At 43.6% G+C, this 25,682-nt stretch overlaps 1 protein-coding gene across 12 annotated transcripts in view; it reads right to left on the minus strand.

Moving 5' to 3' along the window:
* Positions 1 to 25,682, minus strand: part of LOC138497200 (poly(rC)-binding protein 3-like) — a 3,473,032-nt gene that overhangs the window by 766,407 nt on the left and 2,680,943 nt on the right. For all 12 annotated transcript variants that reach the window (XM_069620521.1, XM_069620517.1, XM_069620516.1 and 9 more), the window contains one exon: positions 5,277 to 5,367. The gene's annotated coding sequence lies outside the window, so the exon portion shown is untranslated. The remainder of the gene's footprint in view (positions 1 to 5,276; positions 5,368 to 25,682) is intronic.

Here is a 25,682-nt window from a genome sequence, read left to right on the forward strand (position 1 = left end):
ACATTCTGCCTACATGCTTTTGCCCTGGTTGCATTAAAGTTACTGCACAAAGCGTTCAAATGAGTGTGGGCAGACATCAATATCTGGAAGGATCCACAAATACTGAAAATATCATATTATTTAACTGCTCATCAAATCCTCCATGCCCAATACCCCAACACTCTTTCTTTCATTGCCAGGATGCTTTACTTCACCTCTCGGCAGCTGCTTTGCCCCCATTAGACCAGGGGATGGTGCACCCAGCTTCATGGACACTCCACTCTTTATCTTTCCTGCTCTTCACGTCATCATGAAGAACCTACTGTAGGATTCCTGCATCATGCTGAAACTCAAGTTTCAATGGCAGGTGAGTGGTGGCATGGGTTTGGGGAAATTTAGGTTTGACCCGTGCTTGTGTGCACTGTGTCGGATAGGTTTGAGACCTGCGGGAGATACTGGTGTACATTGTTGGGAGAAATATCAGGGATTCTGGCACCTTTCCTGATCATCTCCTCACAAATCTCCCACAGGCAGCCACCAGAAGCCTAACCAATAGCACAGCAACACTAATCAAGCTATGACCAAGTGCTCCTCTTTAGTCTGATTACACACCACATCCAGGGACATAGACGTTGGATTTTACATGGGGGGCGGCGGTGGGGGAACAAAAAGTACCATGATAACTATAGGGATTTTCACACAGATGGACTTTCCTGTGGGAAGCCTGGGCCCCGGAGCACTCACATAATCAGCACCCCTTGCCACATCTGGGGTTAACCATACCCAATGCACTTCAACCATCTCTGCTGTTGCTTCTGGACCTCACAGCAGCCTTTGACTTCGTCGATCACGCCACTCTAGTCTCTAGGCTCCACGAAACCGGCTTGGTCTCCAAGTAAACTTCTGGTTGGGTCTTGTCATTCCTTTCTGATTGGACGTCGAGGGTTCATAGTGATAAGACGACTGCAGAGGGCTTTATGCTCCCTTGTGGGGTGCCACAGGGTTCATGTATGTCACCGACACTTTTTAACATCTTCACCCTGCCTCTCTTTGAGATGCTGGACTCAGAAGGAATAACATATGCAAATTATGCGGATGACACTCAGTGTCTTTTCCCCCTCACTGGTAACCATGCAGCAGATTCCGTAACTATCAATACTGCCTACAATCGCATTCATAGTTGGATGCTTTTCAATGGGCTGGCCTTGAACAATGCAAAAACCTACCCTACAGCCAGATGTTAAGAGTGAAAAGGATTGTTAATGATTCTACACACTTTCGAAGAAGCAATAAACAAGATGGGAGAGTAATTTCTGAATAGGGGCTACACTGCATCGGAAATTGAAGAAGCAGAGGTGAGACTCGACAAGAAAAAGAGAGAAGAGCTTCTTATGTCGAAAGAAAAAAGCAAGGAGACACCTCCGATAGTGTTTGTTTCCAAATATTCGAAGCAAAGTAAACGTATCAAAGAAATAATCAAAAGGAACTGGAACATTCTGGCCTTAGATGAGAGAGTTGAAACATTATTTAAGGAACTACCCACCTTTGCCTACAAAAGAAGCCAAAATTTGAAAGACAAACTGGTAAGGACAAGGGACCTTAAGACTAAACAGAACACAACCAAAACTGGAACATTTCCACGTCTTAGTTGCTCCAATTGTGGATATATACTTAAAGGAAACATAATCAACCATCCACATACTGGTGAGAAAATAAAACTCAGAAAGGTTGGGACCTGCAACACTAAAAACATCATCTACTCAATAAAATGCCCATGTGGACTTTATTACGTGGGACAAACAACACGTACTGCGAAGGTGAGATGGAACGAGCATCGCTCATGTATACGGAACCACAATAAAAATTTGGCGGTGGCAAGACACTGGGATCTGAAGAAGCACAATCTGTCACAAATAAGATTCCAAATACTAGAGGTGGTCAAAAGGAGAGAACCACACATGAATCTACCATAAAGGCTCGACCAGAGAGAATCCTTCTGGATCGACAAGCTTGGAACATTGACACCTAAGGGACTGAATGAAGAGATCAATTACGCTTATTTTCTCTAATATCTATATTACACCTAGAATTTGAAAATATTTGAAATTGCTTAAACAATACAATTTACATGGGATGTATGAGAGGAAGATGATATGAGATTAAGAGAAAGTACCATAAGGGTGCATTTAAATATGTAAGATATAGGTATAATACATGATATAAGATGAAAGGTTGGGCTTTACCATCTGGGACATCAAGGTGCGTATCGGAAAACGAAGATTAAGTCAATTTAGAGATTGATTGGGGGATTCACAGCTATATGCATGACAAACAGGAGAAGAGAGGATTAATTAATGGCTGATTAGTCTCAACAACAGACATTAGCAATTCTTGTGTGCTATAAGTAATTTTTCCAAAGGGAACACTTTGTGTTTTCATTTTGTGTTTTCATTACGTGTTAAGTATGGCTACCACATTTTGAATGTACTGCAGCTTTAAGGGATAAAGCCGTACACGTGGGTGTGTTCACCCTGTTATGGCCAAAGATATCTGACATCGCTCATAATATGGATCGATGGCTCCATCTGTAGCACCGAGCAGTAATAACGGCGTACACGCCATGGAAACTGTTTCTGCACGGTATGTTCCCACATCGAACCTAAATATCCAAGTTATCGCATTCAACACAGCGCGCACACAATACTTAAACTTAGTTGCCATGGCGCCCAGTCCCGCCCATCCACTTTCAATGGGAGGGTGGGACTGGAGGCGCGTTCACTCTGTCCAATCCTAGACGAGTGACGACGCCACAGCACCAAATGGAGCACATTTGCATTCTAAAGATTGATATGTTTGCAATATAATCCTGTGCAGCATCCTATGTAAGCGACTGCATCTAGGCAGTATCAGGTAATATTATCCCCACCAATAATATCGCCATATCGTGGGGTAAGGCCATAGGCGATATCATCAGTGGTGATAATCTATGGGGTTATTGTTACCGGGCGTTGCGGGGGTGTCCCCCGATCCATTAAAAAATTGATGGGGGTTGCAAGGGTGTCCCCCACAGGTTCCATGGCTGAATATCGTTGCACAAATATGGCGATATTTTGTATTGCAATATTTTTGCGGGGATATTAACACATAGAACCCATGGAGGCCCTGCACATTTGTATATGTTTCAGTATGCACCACTTCATCATGCCTTTCTGCATGTGTCACCAGTTCATTAGCGCCTGACATGCTGGAACAGTTTTCTTTGCGCAAATGCTGACTGTTGCCCATGCATAATGTGGGCAATGGTAAACATGCTGTGCAGGCCTGTGCATATTGCACCAGCACCGTCCGTGCAGACAGGCTATTTTACACAGGAAATAGCAAAACAGCAAAAATCACAACAGTAAGGAAAGGCTATCCTTGCATTGTTTCAAATGGGTAATGTTGCCCCTCACGCTAGTGGGGCACGCAGTTTGCATTGCGCTATGGCAAACAGTACACTGGTACAACAACGTAAAAAAATAATATAATACATATTCGCACAAAGGTATTTTACCCACAGCGATGACGCTTACCTGAAAAAAGAAAGAAAACGAGGTGACATGGAAAAAGTTATAACAGAGATCTGGGTGTTTTCACCTCTAACCTTAATTTATTTTGACACAAAATGGCCGAGGATGATCGGCCCCAGAGGGCGAGATCAAATCAAGCGCGATACGGCGGTTGATTGGGAGCGATGATTAGTGTTCTCCAATCCCCTCAGCACTTAGTACCGTAAACCTGGGGTCAATGCTGCTGGAGCCTCCTGGCAGTCACGCTGGACGCATGCGCGAAGCAGCAGTAACAAGCTCTGGCTCACCAAGGAGACAGTCATGATACCCTTAAGTAACTTTACAATTAGCTGCAAGATAGTTCATCTAGTACTAAATTGTGCTAGCTTGTTCTCTTCGCTTTTTGATCGACTAAAAATGTAGTTGTTCCTTTATTTCAAATATACGATAATAATATTAATGGTAATTACATGTATACTGCTACTACTGCCAGTCTTAGTACTAATTAGAATAATAATAATAATAATACGGTTGAGGAATATTTGTAACCGCATTATCTTACTACTGATCTTTACTATTATGTTTAGAACTATTACTTTGATTGTTACTTGTACTACTATTTCCACTACACATACAAATAGTATCAGTGGTAATTGTTCAATAAGAACGGGTTCAGTGGGCTTCCCCAGCCGCTAACGGCCATTGCCCAAGTTATAGGCCTAAGTAAAGCGAAGGACTTAACACGAGCCCTGCTGCCGTTAACATGGCGGCGAAGCCCACCAAACACATTATTGTTGCCATTAGAACCAAGAGGCAAACCCTTGAAGTGCAATTAACCAAAAAAAGAAAAACCCAGGCACACTGCTTTCTTCGCAGCATGGGCCAGGAGGAGTCAGGATTGCCATGGAAATGGAAGGCGGTCCTCTTTAATTTCCCTGGCGTAAACAGGAAGCCAAACGGTGTGTCCTGGGCGGAGGAGTCTTGTTAAGGTAAGGAGGCAGGGGAGGAGGGCGAACAGCCACCGCCGGGTGGAGGGCATGTGTGCAAAGCACTGTGGTTGCTTCCAACCAGCGATTGCATTGTTAGATTCAGCCGGGTTTGCAGCGAACTGATTGGCTGACGCACCCACCCAAGTGTGCTAATGTTGATTATTCATTTTTTGTATGCTTTTAATTGTATTACTGCTGCACCAAATGCTATTAATATTAGTAATAATTAAACTGGAATAACATCTCTTTAGGATGTCGACTCTGTGCATGAACTCACCCAAGCAAGCAGGCATAGAAACATTGATATTGATATTGATAGTGATATTTTATTTGTATCAACAAAACAACGATCTTAATAGGCCCAGTGACATTGAGAACGCGAAAGTGCATTGGAGAGGGAAAGTTGAAGGTGCATGAGTGGGAGAAGTGGAAAGTACTAATCAAAGGAATACAAGTAAATAACAAATAAATAAATAGTAAATAGCAACAAACAGTGGTAGTGCAGCCAGCAAGTGTCGAGTGCTAAGTTTTAATGTATAAAGGTTGTGTATAAAGGTTATTTGAAGTGATGCAATGATCAATAATACCCCTTGCTGCCCTTTTTGGATGCTTAAGTAGGGCCTTAGCAGGCAATGTCTACCCGAATATTGTCGCAGACATGGCCCAACAGTGGCAGCCACCAGCACTAGGAGGGGATGGGAAGAAAAGACCAGTAATGGAGCAAGGACGCCAACACTTATGACGAAGTAAGCAGACTTACTGTAGTGGATGCCGGGTGCCTTCTTGATCTCAGTAACAGCAGTTGGACTCAGTTGGGAATTCAAACTTTTGAAGAGGTCTTTGGCTGTGCCCTGGAAAAAAATGTAGACACGTCACTTAAAGACATTAAGTTTGAGTAGTCAACATCCTAATTTATTATGTTATTGATATGAAGTCCTTCTGTTGCCATTTGCGCCCTCTTTAGAGGAGGTGTTTTCAAATCAGGTGTACAATAGGAAGCACAATTCTTGACCTAAGGGCATAGCTGTCCTTGTCTTATCTCGAGGGGAGATAAGATTTTCTATATGGCAGTCGTGCAGACTTCTCACTGGACATTTTAACAAGCAGGACTCAAACTGATCCATAGAAGGCATCTCCACAGCCTAGCCCCATGTATCTGGCAAACAGAGCGAGGAGCCGGTGAGGCTCCTCCTTGTGGAGACCACAATGAGAGAGGTTGAGAACATTAGATTCTACTCTGTGTTGAGTAGGCAACCTGTCCAAATGTTCCAGAAAGGGGAATATAAACAGGGATGTGCTTTCACCAAAATGCCAGGGTAGTGGAAGTGACATCACAAGACCCTTTACCTCTGATGACATCACAGGAGTGATGCTATTTTATCCCACCCCGAAGTGACATCACTGGAAGTGATGGAACACAGCCTTTTACCCATTAACAAAACAGTAAGTGGTATCACATAGCATTGTTCCAAAGTACACTATGGAAAATATGGTTTTGATATAACTGTAATGTGATATACATTTCATATAAGAATGGATCACCATATGCATCATAAATATATGTCTGTATGAGCCCATATTACCAAATTGTGAATGCAATTTCCAAGGCCAAATGATAATGATGTGTTATTATATTGCACTTAGGCATAAGCGCTTTATATGGAACAAATATACCTAAAATATCACCCAACCTGTGTTGGTAGTCTTTATCAACCTCAGTAGAATGAAAGGCTGAGTTGGCCTTGCCAGGATTCAAACCTGCAGATCACTCACACATTGCAGCAGCGAGCGCTCAACCCACTGTGCTATATTACCGTCTATAGCTATCTTACCGCTATAGTAAAAAGATCAATTACATGTCGGAATGTTCTCAAAGTCAGAAAGCACATTACACTCTGTAGTAGATGCCATTAAAGTGTTAACTGAGATTTAACAGCAGGTCAGTTCATCTGCAAGTCTGGTGCAAAGTTGGCCACATGTCAAGCCTGCGTCCATTTAGGTCCTTGGTGCATGTCGTTCCTTGGTTGTCTTCCTCCCATTTTGGGTTTTAAAAAGTAAATTTGGCTGCCCAGCCCCGTGCGCAAATCCGTTCCCTCCTGGTCGCAGCCTGTGTTTTTCCTCCTTCCTTCCCGCCTCTCATCTTTTCCTCCTTCCCTGATTGGCCAAGCTCTGTGTGTAGGCACACTAGAGTGTTTGTATTGCATCTGCGACACCCACCGCACCATTTAGGTCCCTGGTGCAGGTGAGTGTCATGGCTTTGCTGTCACCACCCCCCCATTTTGGATTTTTAAAAGTAAATTTGGCCTCCCAGCCCGGACGCGCTCACCCGTTCCCTACGGCCCGCAGCCTGTGTGTCTCCTCCTTCCCTCCCGCCTCCCGTCCCTCCCTCCTTCCCTGATTGTCTGACAGTGCTCATACGAATCAGAGGGCCAGTGCAGCCCACTGCCCGTTGCAGCCCCTGCAGCAAAGGCCCAGAGGCTAAGGACAGCTCCAGACCATGTTGGCCTGAGAGGCCAGTAGCCAAAGTCAACCAGCAGTGAATGACAAGATAAGTCTAATAAGATAAGAATTATGAAGTCTAGCCATGCATCATACTTAGATAGAAGTTTGAAGTTTGGCATGCGTCGCACTTACATATAATTGTGAAGTCTAGCCATACATCAAAACTTAGATAGAATCGTGAAGTCTAGTCCTGCGTCACACCTAGATAGACCTGTGAAGATTAACCATTGTTAGTCAGCCAGATCTCGATCTAGATAGATTGTGTTAGTCCAGTGTTAGTCCAGTCAGAATGGGTCATGTAGAAACATCTCTCATCTAGGCAATTTGTCCACTGTCCTGCTCGCAGCAAAAGGCATTTACCCCTCCGCCCTGCTAGACAAAACCTTATAGCTACTGCCTGAATTGCTACAGCCCAATATAGGCATTTCACTTTCTTTCCAGATTTCCCAAATCTAGGTGCTACTGTATTTTACTGTCTACTGTTGTATGCCCATTTAGTCGTTTCACCCGCTATGTAGGTGTCCCAAATCTACGTTGCTACTGCATTTCACTGTCTACTGTTGTATGTCCATATAGGGATCACTCCCTCTATCCAGGTGTCCCAAATCTTGGTGCTATAGTATTTGACTGTTCACTGTTTTATGCTGATTTAGGCCTCTTTACCTCTATCCAGATGTCCCAATCCTGTGTCCCAAACACATGTGCTACCATATTTGACTGTCTACTGTTGGATCTCCATTTAGGCATTTCACCTGCTATCCATGTGTCCCAAATGTAGGTGCTACTGTATTTCACTGTCTACTGTTGTATGCCTATTTAGGCACTATCCAGGTGTACCAAAACTAGGCTTTACTGTATTTACTGTCTATGGTTGTTTGTCCACGCTAGCTCTACCCAGGTGTCGCAAACCTAGGTGTCCCTCTATCCAGGTGTCGCAAGTCTGGGTGCTGCTGCATTGCAGTCTGCTGCTGTATGCCCATTTGGGCCTCCCTCCCTCTATGCACCCCAAATACATGTGCTACTGTACCTTACTGTCTAATGTGGTACCCACCTCCAGGGCGCACTACCCTTCTCCCTGTATATAGGTGCCCAAACCCACTCCTAATGCCCTGACCAGTTGGCCAAGGCCAGGTAAGTTCCCCATCCCCCGCCCCATCATCCGTCCGGTCCCTCTCCCTCGGCTCAGAATTTCATTCCAGGGAGACCACGAATAGCAAGACCAGCCAATCACACTGGACCAAGAGAAAGAACACACCAGTCGAACCACAGCCAAGCCTACTGTACTTATACCTTACACCACGTCTGTGAACACAGGCCACAGGCACAGATATCCATCCATGCACTCTAGAATGCAGCTATGGCTATGCTATTCCGGTCTAGCAGCACACGTAGCCATCCACACTGAAACCCCCGTCGTACCTCAACACCACTGCTACTAGTATACAATGACGACCAATGAAAAACAATTCGGTTTAGCTGGGCACACATTGAATCTCCAAACCACCAACAGCACAAATCCACGTGCCTGACCTCTGGGCTGCTTACTGGAACCTATCCAGCCCACCTAAGTCCTAACCGGGCACACAAGCATCTTTAATTTAAACTCTTAGAACCTCCTACACATGGACTGTGGTCAGAGAGGGCGTTCCAACCACCCGCCCGCATTAGGGACATACAAATGGGTAAAGGGTGCTATATAAATGACAAATAGAACACAATACAATACAAGGATTTAGTCAAGTGACCGAGTACACCGAGATGAAATGTCTTGTGATGATCAGAAGAGAGACAGCGCAGAGAAAAACATGCTATAACTGCAACTTCCGAAAAACAAAATGCTTATTCTACTGTAAATGTTTTTTGGAAGTTTTTGTCTGCATTGTGAATTTGAGGTATTTAAGAACAGACTAAATCAGTGACTCACCCCCTGATGTGGGCCTGAAATAAACCGTTAATAAGTCTAGCAATTATTGTATAAAATTCCGGAAAGACAAATTATTTGTTATTCCTATTCTTTCTTATTTAGGGTCAATGCTCAAAGTGTTACACTTTTGGAACCCATTGTGTTTTCAAGAGGCCTGAACAAGGAAGCCAGCCACTCCAGAAACAAAGGGCCACATGGCGGTGGCCACAGCCCAGGAGCTTCCATTAAAAAAAAAAAAAAACAAAGACCATTTAAAAAAAAATGTTTAAGCTGTAGCAAGGGAGACCTCAGGGGTAGCAGGTGCAACCCCTGGTGACCACCAATGACATCCCTGGTCAAGGTCCAGAGTGTGATGTCGACTCTTGATTTGTCAACTCTGTTTTGAATATATTGGAGCCCTTTCAAGGACTGAGCCTAGAGCTCCAGGCAGCATGGTCTGGCTATTCATGGGGTCCTGTAAATTGGAACAACTTTGGTTTCAGGAAGTTGGGACGGCCAGGGCACAACACAGTGTCCACACCTGAGAGACATTGGTTCTACTAACTGGTAATGCAGCCCAGATGGTGGCGGATTTAAGGAAAAGCAGGCGGTAGGACGCCACTAACACTCTTACTTCTGACTGCATCTCATACTCAGACATCTGTAGTCGAGTAGGGCTGACATAATGAACCAAAACTGACCCTGTTGAACTTACAGTTGGATCCTCACGTATGCCCCTGAAAACACTCCTTACACCATTCATCACAAGGAGCTTTAAAGCCCCTGTTTTTTCAGATAGAATACGTGCCCATTTCCATCTTTGCACAACCATATAATACTGGGAATAATAACATGTCTGGGGTTGCTGGTGGTACCCTTGTTCAGAGTAGAATTGCCCGGCATTTCAGTGCTGGACTGCCTTTGTGGGCGGGACAAAGACTCATATGAAAATGGGTATTTCTCCTCTGTGAAGGGTGCAATCACTTAAAACGTGTCTGGGGTTGCTGGTGGTACTCTTGTTCAGAGGAGAATTGCCCGGCATTTCAGTGCTGGACTGCCTTTATGGGTGGGACAAAGACTCATATGCAAATGGGTATTTCTCCTCTGTGAAGGGTGCAATCACTTAAAACGTGTCTGGGGTTGCTGGTGGTACTCTTGTTCAGAGGAGAATTGCCTGGCATTTCAGTGCTGGACTGCCCTTGTGGGTGGGACAAAGACTGATATGCAAATGGGTATTTCTCCTCTGTGAAGGGTGCAATCACTTAAAACGTGTCTGGGGTTGCTGGTGGTACTCTTGTTCAGAGGAGAATTGCCTGGCATTTCAGTGCTGGACTGCCCTTGTGGGTGGGACAAAGACTGATATGCAAATGGGTATTTCTCCTCTGTGAAGGGTGCAATCATTTAAAACGTGGTTGCAGACCCTCCTGAGTGGAAGAAACTCTATAGAAAAGGGTATTTGGCACATGTTCGTTCTCAAAAGAGGGGCTCCCACATTCCTTTACAACCATATATTTAGGTTACTGGCAGAGAAGTTTGTGGACCAAAATAAATTATTTTTGTAAAAGGACAGCAGTGCTGAGCATCTTATGTGGGAAACGTGTAGTATACCTTAGAGTTGCTTCGTACCTCACTGCGCAATGAATGATGAAGTGTCAGTTTAACTGAATGGCAGCTGATGAGGAAGGGGAACACACAACATGCAAGAAATCACTGACAACTGCCTTGGAATGAGATAGCAGAGCCTGAGTAGTAATCAGAAAAGCTGCGGCAAAGAATTATCACAGAAATTCCAATACCAGGTCTAAGCCATCCTACTCATTATATGGCTCTCCATATGTTTTGGACTACAACTTCCATGACCCTTCTCCCCTTGACTAGGCTACCAAGAGCTAATGGAAGTTGAAGTCCAAAACCGCTGCAGGGCCAAATAATGGGTAAGCATGCAGTAATGTTCTAGAGCATGTGCTTTGTAGTGCCTCGCTTACTGGCAGCCGTTTGGAGACATCTGCATTATGTTTTTGACACAATGTAGTCAATGAGGCCTATTCACAACTTGAGGGTATGGGTGTAAAATAAACTGCCTAAGTTGCGGTACGTTGTGCTAGTGCATTATCTGCCCATGATGTCCACGCGAAGGAGTGCAAACGTTGCATGACCTGATGAGCAAAACAGCAGGGCCAAGAAGACCCCAATATGTTAGGGGCCACAGCTAGGAAGAAAGGAAGTATCACCCATGGGTTGGCTGATGATGATTCCCAAGGCAAGAACAACATTTGCCCATCAGAAACTTCTTACATACCAAACATAACTGCCCCGGGACCAAACTGTCACAAAGTGCATTAGCATAGCTTCAAGCTGTCCCATGTCATTGCTCTGGTGTATCACCAGGTTATTGCGCTAAGCAAGAGTAGGGTGGAGATCATTTTACAAATGCAAGTTTACAGCGTTGCAATGAACAAATACATAATATACAAATATATATTTGAAAAAATACTATTGCCATGACTCTATTAACAATGTTAAACCCCAAGACCTGGGAGTCCTTTAAAACGAGGTAGCAATACTTAGAGATGGATGGGGATGCAGAACTTACTCATACATCAATAATCAAACCGACTCGGGAAGTTGGCAAATCTTAGTGCTGTTTTATTTGCTATTATCTGAAACAGGGAGTACCAAGAACATCAACAGGCGTCGCACAGGCAATCTCAACAAATTTCATAAAAAAGCTTTCTTATATAACTACAAAAACATACTTGGGGATGTGATAGGCTTACAGGGAACACCCTGGTATACGTTCCATAATGACAGGGGTTGTGATTGGGTCTCTATCATCAGGTGGACAACTGAGCCCTTCTCTAGTGCAAGTCATCTTCATCGTCCCAAAATACACAACGATTTGTTGGTTACACAAACTAATGGGCTCTCCGATACGTGGCCCTCTACAATTGGTTGGCACACTTGTACCCTTCTGGAATATTCCACTTGCTAGCAGCACGCAAGCTGGTTACCCCAGGTGCTGGGAGGGTCGGCCTGGTCATGCTTCCCCACCCATTTAGCCCAACATCTATTATCACTACTACAGTCTGCCATTCAATTAAGCCTTTGAACTTGGCCTTGCAGAAGCTCTCGGTGCCTGAGAATAAAAGGGAGTGTGGAATTGTCTTATCTTCTGGTTTCGGTGTAGCTCGACCCAAAGTCTATTTTCATCTGACCATGTGAGAGGAGACCACATTTTCAAGCTCTTCGTTGCATATAAAAGTATTAAACGATGAACTCTTGACTCCTTCAGTGTTTTTTCATCAGACCTCATCAGAAGTTTGTTTCTTTCTCATGTCCATGTAGCTTTTTGATAGACAACCAGGCACACAGTAGCCTCGACTCTTGGTGCTGGGCCAGCCAGCCTTTCTTGAATTCTCCTTCGCCATTAGCTATTTTCCAACTGCGCCACACTTCAAGCCCTTTCCATTCACGGGGGTCAAGTCTTGCTAAAGTGCATTTGTAGAACATCCAGATTCTATACATTCCTATGTATATACATTGACAAATCGTTGCAATATTTTCACTACGTAGCCAGCCTCAGGATTACTTCTTCTACTTGCATTACAGCATCTGTACAAGTGTAAAATGACTTTGCATTTTCTTCAGTGTTACTTTGCACATGGATCTTCATTTTGATCCCGAAATGTTGCTTAACTTCGACACCTCCTCTTAATATCTTATAGAATATTTATGTTCCTTACTTCATTTGTGTCTTTTCTGGGTGTATCAGTTCTGCTTTTCATGATGTCACCAGTCCTCTTTCTCATCCATTTTCACACTTCTTCTGGGACTGTGCCCAGACGACCATCATTTCTTCATGAATGCATATAGGGTTTTCTCAATGGATACCTTGTTTCAAGAGTTCTTTGTGGTACATGCATCCTCGCTGGTACTGCACATGTCACAATTTCCAGTTCCCAACATACAGGCAAAATGGGGGCAAAGCTTCTAGTAGTGGTATTTGGCTCCTCCTCTACACTTTGTTGTATTGTGCTTGGATGGATGAACGGAATTTATGCTGCAAGAGAGAATGCTGTGGAAATGTTGTTGTGAAGAGTGAGAGAGAATTATGGGTAAAGGTTCTATAATCATGTAGCTGGAGGGATCAATCCTGGGCAGTCAAAGCCCAGCACCCATTTAAACACAAAAAACCTCCCCTCCTTTCCCAGCAATCACCACATACCAAACAAACACTATACAATACACCCTTAGCACAATTTTTAGTACAATATTTATCTTCATCTTCACTGACCTTTTTGTACATTTTGCATTTTATTGAACATGTCTCGCCTCTCTGCACCACACGAATTACATGTTTACCTTTCACTTCATGTGATTTATTTACAGTATGTACAGATCAATCAATCAAGACTGGTTAATTGGTACACAATGCAATAGTTTTACTAGCTACCATTGAACAATTCACTTAAAGTGGGGCTGCTTTCTGATCATCATGCATTAGTCTGCTCAAAGACAAATGAAGTATGCGGATGTGTGCCCACTGCACCTGCTACATAGGTGCCCAGTTCTCCAAATGGAACTGAACAGTGATCGAGATGTGGGTGCATCTGGGTAGCCCAATGAGGTGCAGTGAACCTCAGCACATTGCTGCACAGATGTCCCCTAATTTAATAAATAAAAGGGCACGGTCATTGTCCCTGAGGCACACAAGGGGCAAGTATGGAGGGATGTCAGTGACTGCAGAGCTTCCTCCATTAGAAAGGAAAGATCCACAAAGAAAAACCAGCGATGACAACTGAGGTGCAATGTGCTCGCCTTGTAAACAAGAAGTGCCAGGTGGGGGCCAATGTCGAAGCAGTTTATTATTCCTTATGGATGCTGAGGAATGTACTCCTCTTTCCACCGTCAAAAGATCATGCAGTGGTTTTAGGGGCAATGACAAATGTCCCTCTGGACTATTGTAATAGTCTGATGGCAGGAATTCCAGCCAAGCAAATGTATAGAATGTAGAAGGCCCTGAATGCAGCAGTGAGACTGGTAGGGCAGTTGGGAAAAAGTGACCAGGTCTGAGCTCTCCATAGATCACTACACTGGCTGGCAGTCGAAGACCGAATTAAATTCAAAGTAGCCTGTTTGATCTATAAATGTGTCAATGGGCTTGTTCCAGAGTATCTCACTGCTAAAGGTTGTCGTTATCACCCAGCCAGAGCATTGAGTTCAGGAGACAAGCTTTTATTGAAAGTCCCATGCTCCAAATTTGTCTCCAGAGGGGATAGGACGTTTGGAGTTTTTGGGCCTAAGCTTTGGAATCTCCTCCCATTGGCAATTAGAGCTTGCCAGTCATTGGCCAAGTTTAGGAAGGGTTTTAGAAACCCACTTGTTCAACGAAACCCTTCTAGCTTGGGGATAGCATGTGTACATGATTTACTCAGTACCTCATTCTGAGGTTTTTGTTCATCTGCGCCCGGATACAGTTGAGTCTGTCTGGGAGCGAGATAAACATACTCAAATTGAATCAAATCATGGGTTCAAAGCCCCAGTCGGTGACCCTGCCCTTCAGACACCCAGCCCCCTGAGATGATAAATTAAGTATCACAAGAACAGCATTACCATTATTAGCACCTATCCACTATGGATTATATGTTTCTGTATTTTATTTTAGTAGTTGTTTATATAGCTCCTTTTCCCATTTGTATCGACTCAACGTGCTTTGTGGTAGGAACGCCCTTGAGGACCGAAGTCCAAGTATGGGAAAGTTCCATGAGGTGGCTAGATGTATGTGTGCATTTGGCCAACATTCATACTTAGGAGGGCTAGCTAGGCTCCAGTAAGCAACCCAAGAGGTGAGGCATGTGGGCCGGTGCTGAGAGAGGTCCTGACAGAGTGCTTGTGCTGGAGACTCAATATGTACCCTGCTAGACCAAACTTGTCAAAGTTTGTCACTGTATTCTAATGGCATAGGTGTTGAGGCAAGTCTGGTGTTTCAGTGTGAAGCAAGTTATGTGACCAGCTAGATGGAATTTGTCATAGTCGTAGCTGCATTCTAGAGTGCCTGGATGGATAGCCATGCCTGCGGCAGATGTCCACAGAAAGTGTTGCGTTTATGGATACCTTAAGCTCAGATGGAGCTTATCATTAATTTTGCTGTGTCATCCGATCTTCTGTGAGGAGGAAAATGCCAGCTACCTTCATAGACTTTTCTAGGCACTATGGACCGGCTACTCTTAAGTCTGCCAAGTGCAATAGACTGGTTATCCTAGAACATATTCTAGGTGGGACATACAGGCTACCATAGAAGCTAGGCTAATAGGATTCTCTAGGTGCAATAGCTTTATCGGCTTATAACATATTTTCCACATTCTACAAACGCTAACCAAAGCAGTCTAATAAGCGTGCTATCAAGGAAAGCTGCATGTAACCAGTGTGTGTCCCAGTCACTAGCTTAAGCAGTTAGTTATAAGTGCAATGGAGAGTTACCAATATATGTCTTCGAGTGTCATGGATGGGCGTAACGTTGAATGCAATATTTTTCTAAGTGTACCACATGTGTTAACCTGCCTGTGCATTCTTCTAGTTGCAATGCCAGGCTACCCGCATATCTAGGTATCACCCCGTGGCTCTCCTTACAGGTATTGTAAGCAGGCTAATATCAAACTATCTGGCCAGTGCCCGGGCCCTGGACCAGTGGCAAGCTATCCTGATGGATCTATGAGTACAGAAGGGGCACTCCTAATACACCTTCTTGGTGCAATTAACAATCTGTCTCAAAAGGGCTTTAGGCGCGTTGGGCCGGTTCTCCCTATGATTTTCAGAGTACTGGGACAGGACATCATCCTGAACATCTGTGTGAATGGACATGCCAACAAGGAGTGCAACACCATTCCTACCCCTCCCTGAAATCCCTCTAAGTGCAAACCCCCTCCAACAATCCAACTAAGTGCAACTCATTTCCTACCCCCAAAATCCCTCCAAGAGCAACTCACTTCCTACCTACAGAAACCAATCAAGGGCAGTACATTTCCTACTCCCAAAATCATCTAAGTGCAACACCATTCCTACGTCTAAAACCATCTAGGCGAGACACATTTCCTACCACCAAAGACCATCTAAGTGCACCACATTTCCCACCCACGAAAATCCATTGAAGTGCAACTCTTTCCCTGTCCCCAAAGACCATATAAGTGCAACACATTTCGTGTCCACAAAGACCATGTAAGTGCAACACATTTCCTACCCCTGAAAACCATCCCAGTCCTACAAATCTCCTACTATCACAATCTATCCAAGTACAACTCATTTCATGTCCGCAAAGACCATCTAAGTGCAACACATTTCCTGTCTCCAAAGAACATCCAAGTGCAACTCATTTCCTGTCACCAAAGAACATCCAAGATCAACACCTTTCCTACCCCTAAAACCATCTAATTCAACTCTGGTACAGCAATGGGAAGGCACCCAGATTTTACTTTGAAGGAAAGTCTCTATATAGATTTCTCCTTCAAACACTTTCAAGGCACTTTGGGCCTCATTGCAAGTATGACATTAAAGTGGTGGTAACTCTGTTAAGGCCGAATTATGAGTGCCAAGGAAAGGTGGAGGAGACACCGCCAGCATATTGCAGGAGGTATTGCCTTGACTTTACTGGCAAACACCAGAGGAATTAAAAGCTGATATGGTAATTCCTCCAAAGTCCCATGGAGACCTGAAGACTGCAAAAAGGGGAATAAACACCTCTATTACCATACTTATAATCCGGCATTCTTTCTGCCAAACCGAGGGGCAACATTTCCAGTAAAACTCGCATGAGGTTAATTGTCCCATTTTCCAACGTGGTAGTGCAATATTATTGTAGGCGTCCGACTATTTGTCGTATGTTTAAACAAGCAGATCACATTATGCACTGTACCCCTGCATGGGAAGAACCCACCAAACGTGAATCAACACTAAGTTCTGTGAAACAGTTTGATATTAAATATTTGTTATTAAACTGTACTTGCGGGACATAATTCCACGTTAAGTGAGAATGGTGAACCATTGTAAGAAAACTGGTCTCTCTGGTAGATCTCGCTAATGCAGCTACACAGCACGTGCCATGGACATTTGCAATCTCGGGCGCTGTGAGATGTTCCCTTTGCAGTGATCAGACACCCTGCATCCCAGCTAGCCAACCTGTTACACGCGTATTGCATTTGTCCTATTTAGGAAACGCCTATAGGAAAACAGACTGTCCAAATTCACACTTGCCAAGGGCTGGCATTGGAGGCAAATCTCAATACCCATTTGCGCAAGTTCAGCCCTAGCGAATACGTTGCCTTTCCTTCTGTCCTGAGGCAAAGGAACTGAATTTACTCCCCAAGATGGAACCTGGCACATACTCAAGTAAGCACCTCTGTTTCAAGGTTCATATCCATGTGTATGCAAAGTGTATTGGGAGGATTGCTGCTGTAGAGGTTCAGACACTGGAATTTGAAAAGGGGGAATTTCGAGATGTTTGTATTTTTTGTATTTTATTTGTTTTTTTACAGCGCCTTACACCAAAGCGCTGAACAGTGTCCCAGGAGGATAGCTCAGCGCCAACGTCCTCGCCTTGGAAACAAGAGACACGAAGCAACACAGGTTCAATCACTGGGACGGCGCTTAGAATCCTCTGAGTATTAAGCGTGTTATAAATACGCAACTAAGTCATATTCCTGTAACAGTGCCTCGATGGCCCCGGGCTGTGTGAGTGCTTTAAAAATGCAAATAAATAAATAAGGACAAGCATATTACAAATAGTGAATTAACATTTAAAACACAGAATATTTCTGTGGTTGCAGTAACCCTCGCTAACCAGACGAAAGAAGTTAGGACCGCAGAGAGACTCGAAAGAATGAATAAACAGTGATAACATGGAGAGAGATTGGGAGAGTGTTCCAATTCCAGGGTGCTAAAAGAGAGAAAGACTGAAAACGAGATTGAGGACAGCGTTTACGGGGAACTATAAGAGCTGATGAGAAGCAGAAAGAAGTGGGCGAGAAAGGAGGTAGAATGCAACAAGAAAGGAAAGATAGGGGGAGCAAGACCATGGACAGCTTTAAAAACTAAACATAGAAAATTACATTTTAAACTGTGATGAAAAGAGAGCCATCCTAGATTAGCCAAGGAAGAGGCGATAGAATCACGAGAAGCAAGCAGACAGAGAATACAAATAGAAGCATTGGTTAGATAGAACCTCTCTGCTTGTGTTGTACTTTTCCCCACTCAAATAAACCTTAAACGTGGTTGAAATATGCTGTAGAGTTAAACATATTGGCAGAGTTGTAGAAAATTAAAGGAATTTTTATTGGTTATCCAAGGGGAACAGACTTAAGCAAGTCATTAAATGGAGGAGGGGCTATCCGGCCATTACTACACCAGAACCCCAGGTCTCAAGTTGAAATGTCTCTTGTTTCTCAATGCTATTTCGTGCAATTGTTAAACATTGAAAAGGTGGTTTATACAGTACACCAAAACAAGGCACAGGAACATTGTTATACTTAAGAATCAGCATTTAGAATTCCCACCTACTACACAGTATTTTCCTATTTATATTTTCAACAAAATATTGGAATGTAGGTTCCATAACCATTTACTAATCCTCACCCATAGCTCTGCAGCAAGGTGGTATTGGGGTAGGTAGCTGCAAAGCGCCATTTATGGCAGCAAATCCCAGGCACAGGTAGAGATCACCAACCTAGTGCCTGCAATTAGTGAAGGCTGGCGGCCGTCTCAATGGCAGAAGGTGAAGCCTGTGGTGGGGTGGGAACCTAACTACAGCAGGCCAACTGCACTGGGGGGGCTGTGCTCAGAATGAGATTACTGGGGGGACAGTGGCCGAAGAGCAGGGTCTGTGTGCACTATTTCCAGATGATTATTGAGATCTGGGGGTGGGTCACAGGAAGGGGGTCCAGGGCCAGCGCAACCAATCAATGACATCAAATATAAAGTCCGCCAGAGCACAAAGCCAATGAGAATGACTTGTCTTGTGGCAACATGATGATCATTAAAGACAACATTTGGAAACAAGATTGAAACACATACAAATACTTAGAAATATCTGCGTTTGCAGCGTACTAACGAAGACTAACATCCCTGTTAGAAAGTTGAGGAGAAAAAACATTGCAGCGAGGGACTTTCCTTTTCAAAATCAATGTTTAAGCATGTGTCAAATATTTGATATCAGTTGAAATGTGCAATGACATTTTCAGACATCTCGGTTGAGATGCACAAACAAAGAAAACATAATTGTTCATCCAGGGTGATAACACTGTGCAAGATGTGACTAATGATGACCTCTTACCGGCTCAACCTGTTCCTGTGTGCTACCAACTGTGTGCCTGAATATGTGTGTAATGTTTTAAGTACCTACTGTAAAGTACGTGTTTATATATTACGAAAAGTTGCATTTTATGCTTAGTACGTTATTAGTTTCCTATAAAGTACCACTAGTTATATATCTCATGTAATCGCCAAAGTAACAAAGAGTTCAAAATGTGAAATGGCGATGAGGCCCTGAACCAGCACGCATGGCTTCTCGCTTCACCTGCGTGATAGTTCTGACCGCAAGTTTATTAATGTTCTGGCTATGATAGGTATCAGAGCACCTATGTGTCTGAGAATGAAGAGCCCATGGGCCTGATTTACACAGATGTTTTCAATGGGACTTTCCCATGTAAAAACATTTTTGTAAACGAGACCCCAACCATTGTGTGTTGTAGATCTCTGCCTAATATAAGACAGGTGCATTATAGTTGGGGTTTCCCGTTTTCGTTATGTTATTTTTTTATTCTGTTGTTTTCCAGTGCGTTAAAAAAAATTTTACATCAGTGATTTTACATTTTTTCTCTAAAAAATTAAAGAGGACTGTATTTTTTCAGTCTATACAAAAAAAACATTGCTTTTATTGTTGTATGAGTGACATTTATGACATGTTTCACCATCAAAGTCTAGTGCAAATAAAGTCACTTGGGCTGAAAATATTTTCCACAAAAGAAAACTATTGCTTTTATTATAAGTATAACTTTGCGTTTGGCCCCACTTTTGCAATCCTAGTTTGCACGCAAACGGCTTGTACGCACTTCATTATTTTTAGATATCCTAAAGATCAGGTTTACTGCAAGTTTATGGAACCGTGCAAAGTGTATTTTTGCCCTGCAAAGTCTGGGCAAAGTCATTTTGAACTGACTTTGCCCGGACTTTGCACTGCAAAAATACACTTTGCACAGTTTCATGAATCAGGGTTTGTGTCGGAAGTGCAAAGTCACTTTTCAGCAGTGCAAATTCCCTTTGAACTGGGCAAATATTGTATGAATTGGGCCCAATATATTGTCCACCCACATGCATTGTGGACAAAACAGGCAGATGCAGGATGACCCTTCCGTTAAATGTCAATGTGGCACCTTGTGACAAAGCAGCAGAAAATGTCTTGTGTGGTTGCACTGTATGTGTCTGAGGGGTACATTTACCAGCCCAACAGAAATCCCTGCCTCACAAAACTGCATTTTAGCAGTTACAAAATATGTCTGTGCTGTATCTGCTGAGCACATATTCCCCTGCATCACAAAACTGTGTTTTTAGCAGTTAAAGAAGTCATGGCTGCGCTGTCTCTGCTGAGCACATATGGGGTTAGATGGAACATAGACCCCAGAATGGGTGCAGTTTGTTTCTTCGTGTCAATCCAAAGAAAATAAATTAAATGCAGAATGGCTCTGCACTGCTGTGCTGTCATCTTGAAAAATCAAGGCTGCACCCAGACAGGACCTGCATTTAAAATTACATTGCACTGGTGCTATTTCCATCTTTATAATCACACAGTTTGGTTCCAGTACAACACAGCCATGCCCATCTATATTCAGGCTGAACATCATCAAATGAGGGCCATTCTTCCCGGAATGGCATTGCTGTGTCAAGTACAATCTGTGAAGAGCAGAGAAATTAATTTCAGTCAGCATGGCCAGCATTATTTTTTGCAAGAAATTAGCACATGCACAGCTCTTCAAAAGAAGCTCTCTCTCTCCCTTTGCTTGGTATCAGTTTCAAAGAACCCATTTCTTGAGCACATCCCTGTGTGTAGAAGTTGACCAGGGCTATGAAAGCTTTCAGAAAGCAAAATGCTCGGAAACACACATTTTGTTAAATGAACATACCAATAAAATGAACCAGTGTTACTTTGCTTTGCAGAGAAATGAAATGACTTTCTGAAAGCTAAATGGGAACGAATACTGTAAAATGCCCAGCAACACAACTGTACATTTGTGGAAGAAAAGCTGCAAAAATAGAGGTCAATTTAAATGTGTGTATTTTATTTTTCTTCACAGAAACAACTTCAATAGCATGACTGAGGCAGGCTTTCCTGCTCGACCAGTTTGGCCCAAAGGCCAAATGTCGCACCTCCCTGATACTTTCAGGGCAGGGACCCTGTCCTTTGGGCAGACAGGTGTAATAATTACAGAGGGCCTCAGACTGCATGGCAGAGATGCTCCCAAGAACAAAGGGGGATTCCAACCCATGTGTTTCCCTCGGAAATGTGAAATCCTCGGCATTCAAACTGAAGGACTTCAAAGGAGAAGCTATGGCAACCTCTGTGCAAAGCTGACCAGGGAAAGACATTTGGCTAGGGGGTTGGAAAGACTGCCCACTTCTGGGAACAAAGCCAGCCCATTTGATTTAAAAGACGTTTTATATTAAGACATTTATTACAGTAATCTGAATAAGCAGTAATGTGAAATTATTATGGTTTTTAATGTAATTTTGGTATCAGCAAGCTGAGACTATTTAGGTCTTCCTAGCATGTGGGGGACACGAATGGCATTAAAGAGGCATTTCCGAGGAAAGCATACATGCCAGAGATATATAAGTTAATGGAAATATGCCTGACTTTGATAGGCTTATGTGTAGCCATTTGTAGAATTTTAGGTGAAATGTTTTTCATAGAAAGTGCGAAAGAGTTCCAGAAGGACAAAAAAGCATCGCAAAAACTTGGGATTTGGAATGGCATATTCCTTGTAAAATATGGGGTCTTCCCATCTGATTTCCCGGAGGACAACAATTGAAAATATCAGGGTTTTATTTCATAACTGATTTTGGCAAAAGTAACTGTGGTGTAACAAAGCACATCATAAAACACCCACATTAAAACTGATGTCACTTCCCTATGTCCAATCTGTTTACAGGGAGGTGGTGACATTCACAGCCTGACCTATCCTATCTTAGAGGTATGACCAGGTTATTTCCGCCCACATAGTAAAAATCTTCTGATGTCATCCTGCTTTTTAAAAGGAGGAAGCAAACGGAGAGTCAGGACATTCAAAAATCCAAATTCAGGGCATTCAACAGCCAGAGATCCAGACATTCAGAATTCACCCTGCAAGACTCCAGAGTCAGGCCAGAGGTAGCTGATCCAGATCCAGGCAGAACCTCCTATCCAGGCTGAACCACCTTTCCAGAACCACTTATCCAGAATTAAACTGTACAAAAATCCCAATAATTCAGGGAGAAAGGAGGAAAGGCTGCAGACCCCTTTGGGAGAATCCAGGTACCAGACCTGTCTTTTCCCAGCTGATGCACCCCGTTGTCCACTGTGACCAGACCCTGCTTGCCCCGGTGTTCTCTTAAAGGAGAGCACAGCCACTGCGCAGTGACCAGATCCTTGTCCCAGTGTCCAGAGACCCGGTTAGCTGTCCAAACTACCTAATTCAAGTGCATTTTGTATGTATTACCCTCCCCAGTAACCAACAAGCTGAATACAATACGCTGTTACCTTGCATTTTGTTGAACCCCATAAAAATCCTATAAACACCCTAGCACATTTTTAAATTGTCAGAATCCTCTGTGTATCCTGTCCTTAGAAGAATCTGTGTTAGTCTCCATGTGTTAGCGCAATTCTTTCCAAATCATTTCAGTCCGTTGTGTAAGTCCTTAGTACTATTTTGAATAAATTAATTAATTTCCCATAGAGATGAGCGCAGAGTGAATAGGTTAGCCTTGATAATGAACCTCCTTGCGTACCGTGTCTTTCTTTAAATATCTAGCCACTAAAATATAGTTGCATTAGAACCAATCATTTAGCTAACAAATCCGAGTTTGCCCGTGAAGGTGTTTCCCTTTTAAAATCCGATTTTCTGTCCCTATAAAGAATGCCATACTGCCACCCATCAAAAGACACCCTTTCACTTTCGTATCATATCTGTTATGTGATTTTGTACCTCATCAGTAAAACCGATTTCTGATTCTGTCTGTTTAGCTCATTTTCTAAGCTGTTTGCCTGTTTTAAACCCATGAAAACTAAGAAATTGCAATTTTGCCAGGCGTGATTATTGCTGCACTGTTATTCCTTCCCATGTCGATTTTCTAACCTGTATGCATGTTGTTTAGTGCCTTGCCTTGTAGTTTGTAAGTTTCTTGCTTCTTTTGTACAGCCACACAAAGTCCTGTGTCATTCATTCAACCACACATGTAAAATAACTATTCAGTCAATTCCTAGTGCTATTTTGCTCATTTTCAAGGGTTTTCAATCCGATATTGGCCTCCCATTCAGGGGTGGTAGGTCGGATTTCTAATCTGATTTTTGCTTCTTACATCTGACCCCTTGCTACTCCTCTCCAACTACACACAACTTGGTTGACAGGGGTTTGGGGGAGTGTTGCAGGGGGAATGCATAACAGTTGTCCCATTTAAAAGTATTACACAAAAGTGATCTGGTTTTCATTCATATTTGCATTGCTGTGTCTGATGTCAGAAAGTAAATTAAGTGTATCCTATAATTTTGCTGTGTAATTATCACCCCCCTGGTGATTTCTGCCCTATATTGAATCTGTTTGTTTTTCGTTTGAATTTAAAAATAAATCAATATTTCATTATTACAGACCAGCCTGTTTCATGGTCCATTTTGACACGGGGTGTATGTCAAGGGGGTGTGAGATGGGTTGGCTGCCTTCTCAAAACAGAATCTTAATTTAATAAACTTGAAAGCGTTTTTTTTGTGCGCTACATCCCTGGCCAGTAGAGAGTCCTGGTCCGGAGTGTGATGTGTCTTTAAATCCATGAAATGTCTCATGAAGACGATGCAATGTGTGAATGAGATGTGGCCATGACGGGCTAGAAACAAGAGCGTTAATTCCAAAAGTCCTCACACGAGCAGTGCACAGCGGCTGGTTGAAAACAGAAAAGGCAACAGAACCAATCACCAGGCCAGGCAAACACGCACATGGCAATGAAGTACTGACTGCATAGGTAAGTTCAGATTTTTACAAAGAAGTAGCCATTCCTCAAGGCACCTCTGCTCAGGATCCACTAACATCATCAACTGGCATGTATAGAATTCTCCCAATGCACACATCAGTGATTACACAGTAAACATGCCAACACTGGATACTGAGCAGCAAAAGATAACACATGAACATTTGCTTGTTTAGACCATTCTGGCCCCTTGTTAGTGACTGAATCTCAATCTGGCAGCCAGTTCAGTGCAACAAGGTAGGGGGTTTTCAGAAACACAGAACTTTGTTGTTGTGAATTTTAACCCAAGATCAGCTTATTCAGTGCTTTAAGTGGGAGGGAAAATATAGCAGGTGCCCTACCGAATCACATAACTATGGGGGTAATTCATGGAACAAATGTGCGCCGAAATCAGTGGCGCAAGCAAGCGTGAAAAAGCCAGTGCACGCTTGCGAATCGCACGCGTGCGATTCATAGAAGGACCTGCGCGTGTAATTTCCATGATGTGTGCCAAATCTGTGTGTGGCACACACAAGCGCATGCATAATTTCCACATCCCGAACTCCGTGTGCGATGCGCACAGCGAAAGCGCACAAAGTCAGTGCACACACCAAAAAGGGGGCGGAACACGCGAAATGGGGAACAACGTGTGAAAAAGAAGGCTTAACTGGGGAAGTACTGCACAGGAATACATGGAATGCATGCGAACTACACGTATTCTTGGAATCGAATAGGGCAAACACGTGCATGGCCAAAGACACACACAGGCCTAAACACGTCCACCACACGAAGGCAGGCGGTAGCGTCCCTGCACATTACAAAAGTGCGCGCAAACAACAAACACGTATATACAGCCATGATGAATGTCCTATTCTGTGGCCCCCTAGGAGAAATGACGTGTCACGCAACGTTCAGGCATCTCAAAAAATGCATGAAAAATAGATACGCCACCCCTGTAGCCCACGTGCATGTAAAAAAACACATGCATTACGCTGTGGCAGCCAGGAACACAAAAAATGCGTATGTGATAAACACGTGGGCTAGTATGTCTGGAAAAAAGGGGTACGCGACCAACAGGGATACCCGCAGTACAAAAAATAGTGTGTGCGTGACTCACCGTCTGCCTTGTGTGTAGAAGAAGAATGCATAGCCAACACCCACGCCAAAAGAAAAAGTATGCACTGTATCCGCTGTGAAATAATCGCATGTGAACCCCAACGTCTGGAAAACACACACACCGCTTCCCACGAAAAGCACATACAGAACCCACGAAAAGCACATACAGAACGATGGAAACCCACGTGGGACCTTCAACCCGTGCGAGGGAAACGCCCGTGTGCACGTTACGTCACCTACACGCTTACGCTCCAAGGCCCTTTCCTCGATTTACACGCTGACGTGCTGTTTTTTCACATGCCAAATCACTCCGTATCAAGCTGGCCACCAGAGAACACACAGAAGACCATGCTCCTGCCCAGAAGGCCGAATTACTGCCCCCCAGAACCTCGAGCAGCCTCCCACAAG

Source organism: Ambystoma mexicanum, chromosome 5q, assembly GCF_040938575.1.
Source record: "Ambystoma mexicanum isolate Mex_15411 chromosome 5q, UKY_AmexF1_1, whole genome shotgun sequence".
Classification (NCBI taxonomy): domain Eukaryota; kingdom Metazoa; phylum Chordata; class Amphibia; order Caudata; family Ambystomatidae; genus Ambystoma; species Ambystoma mexicanum.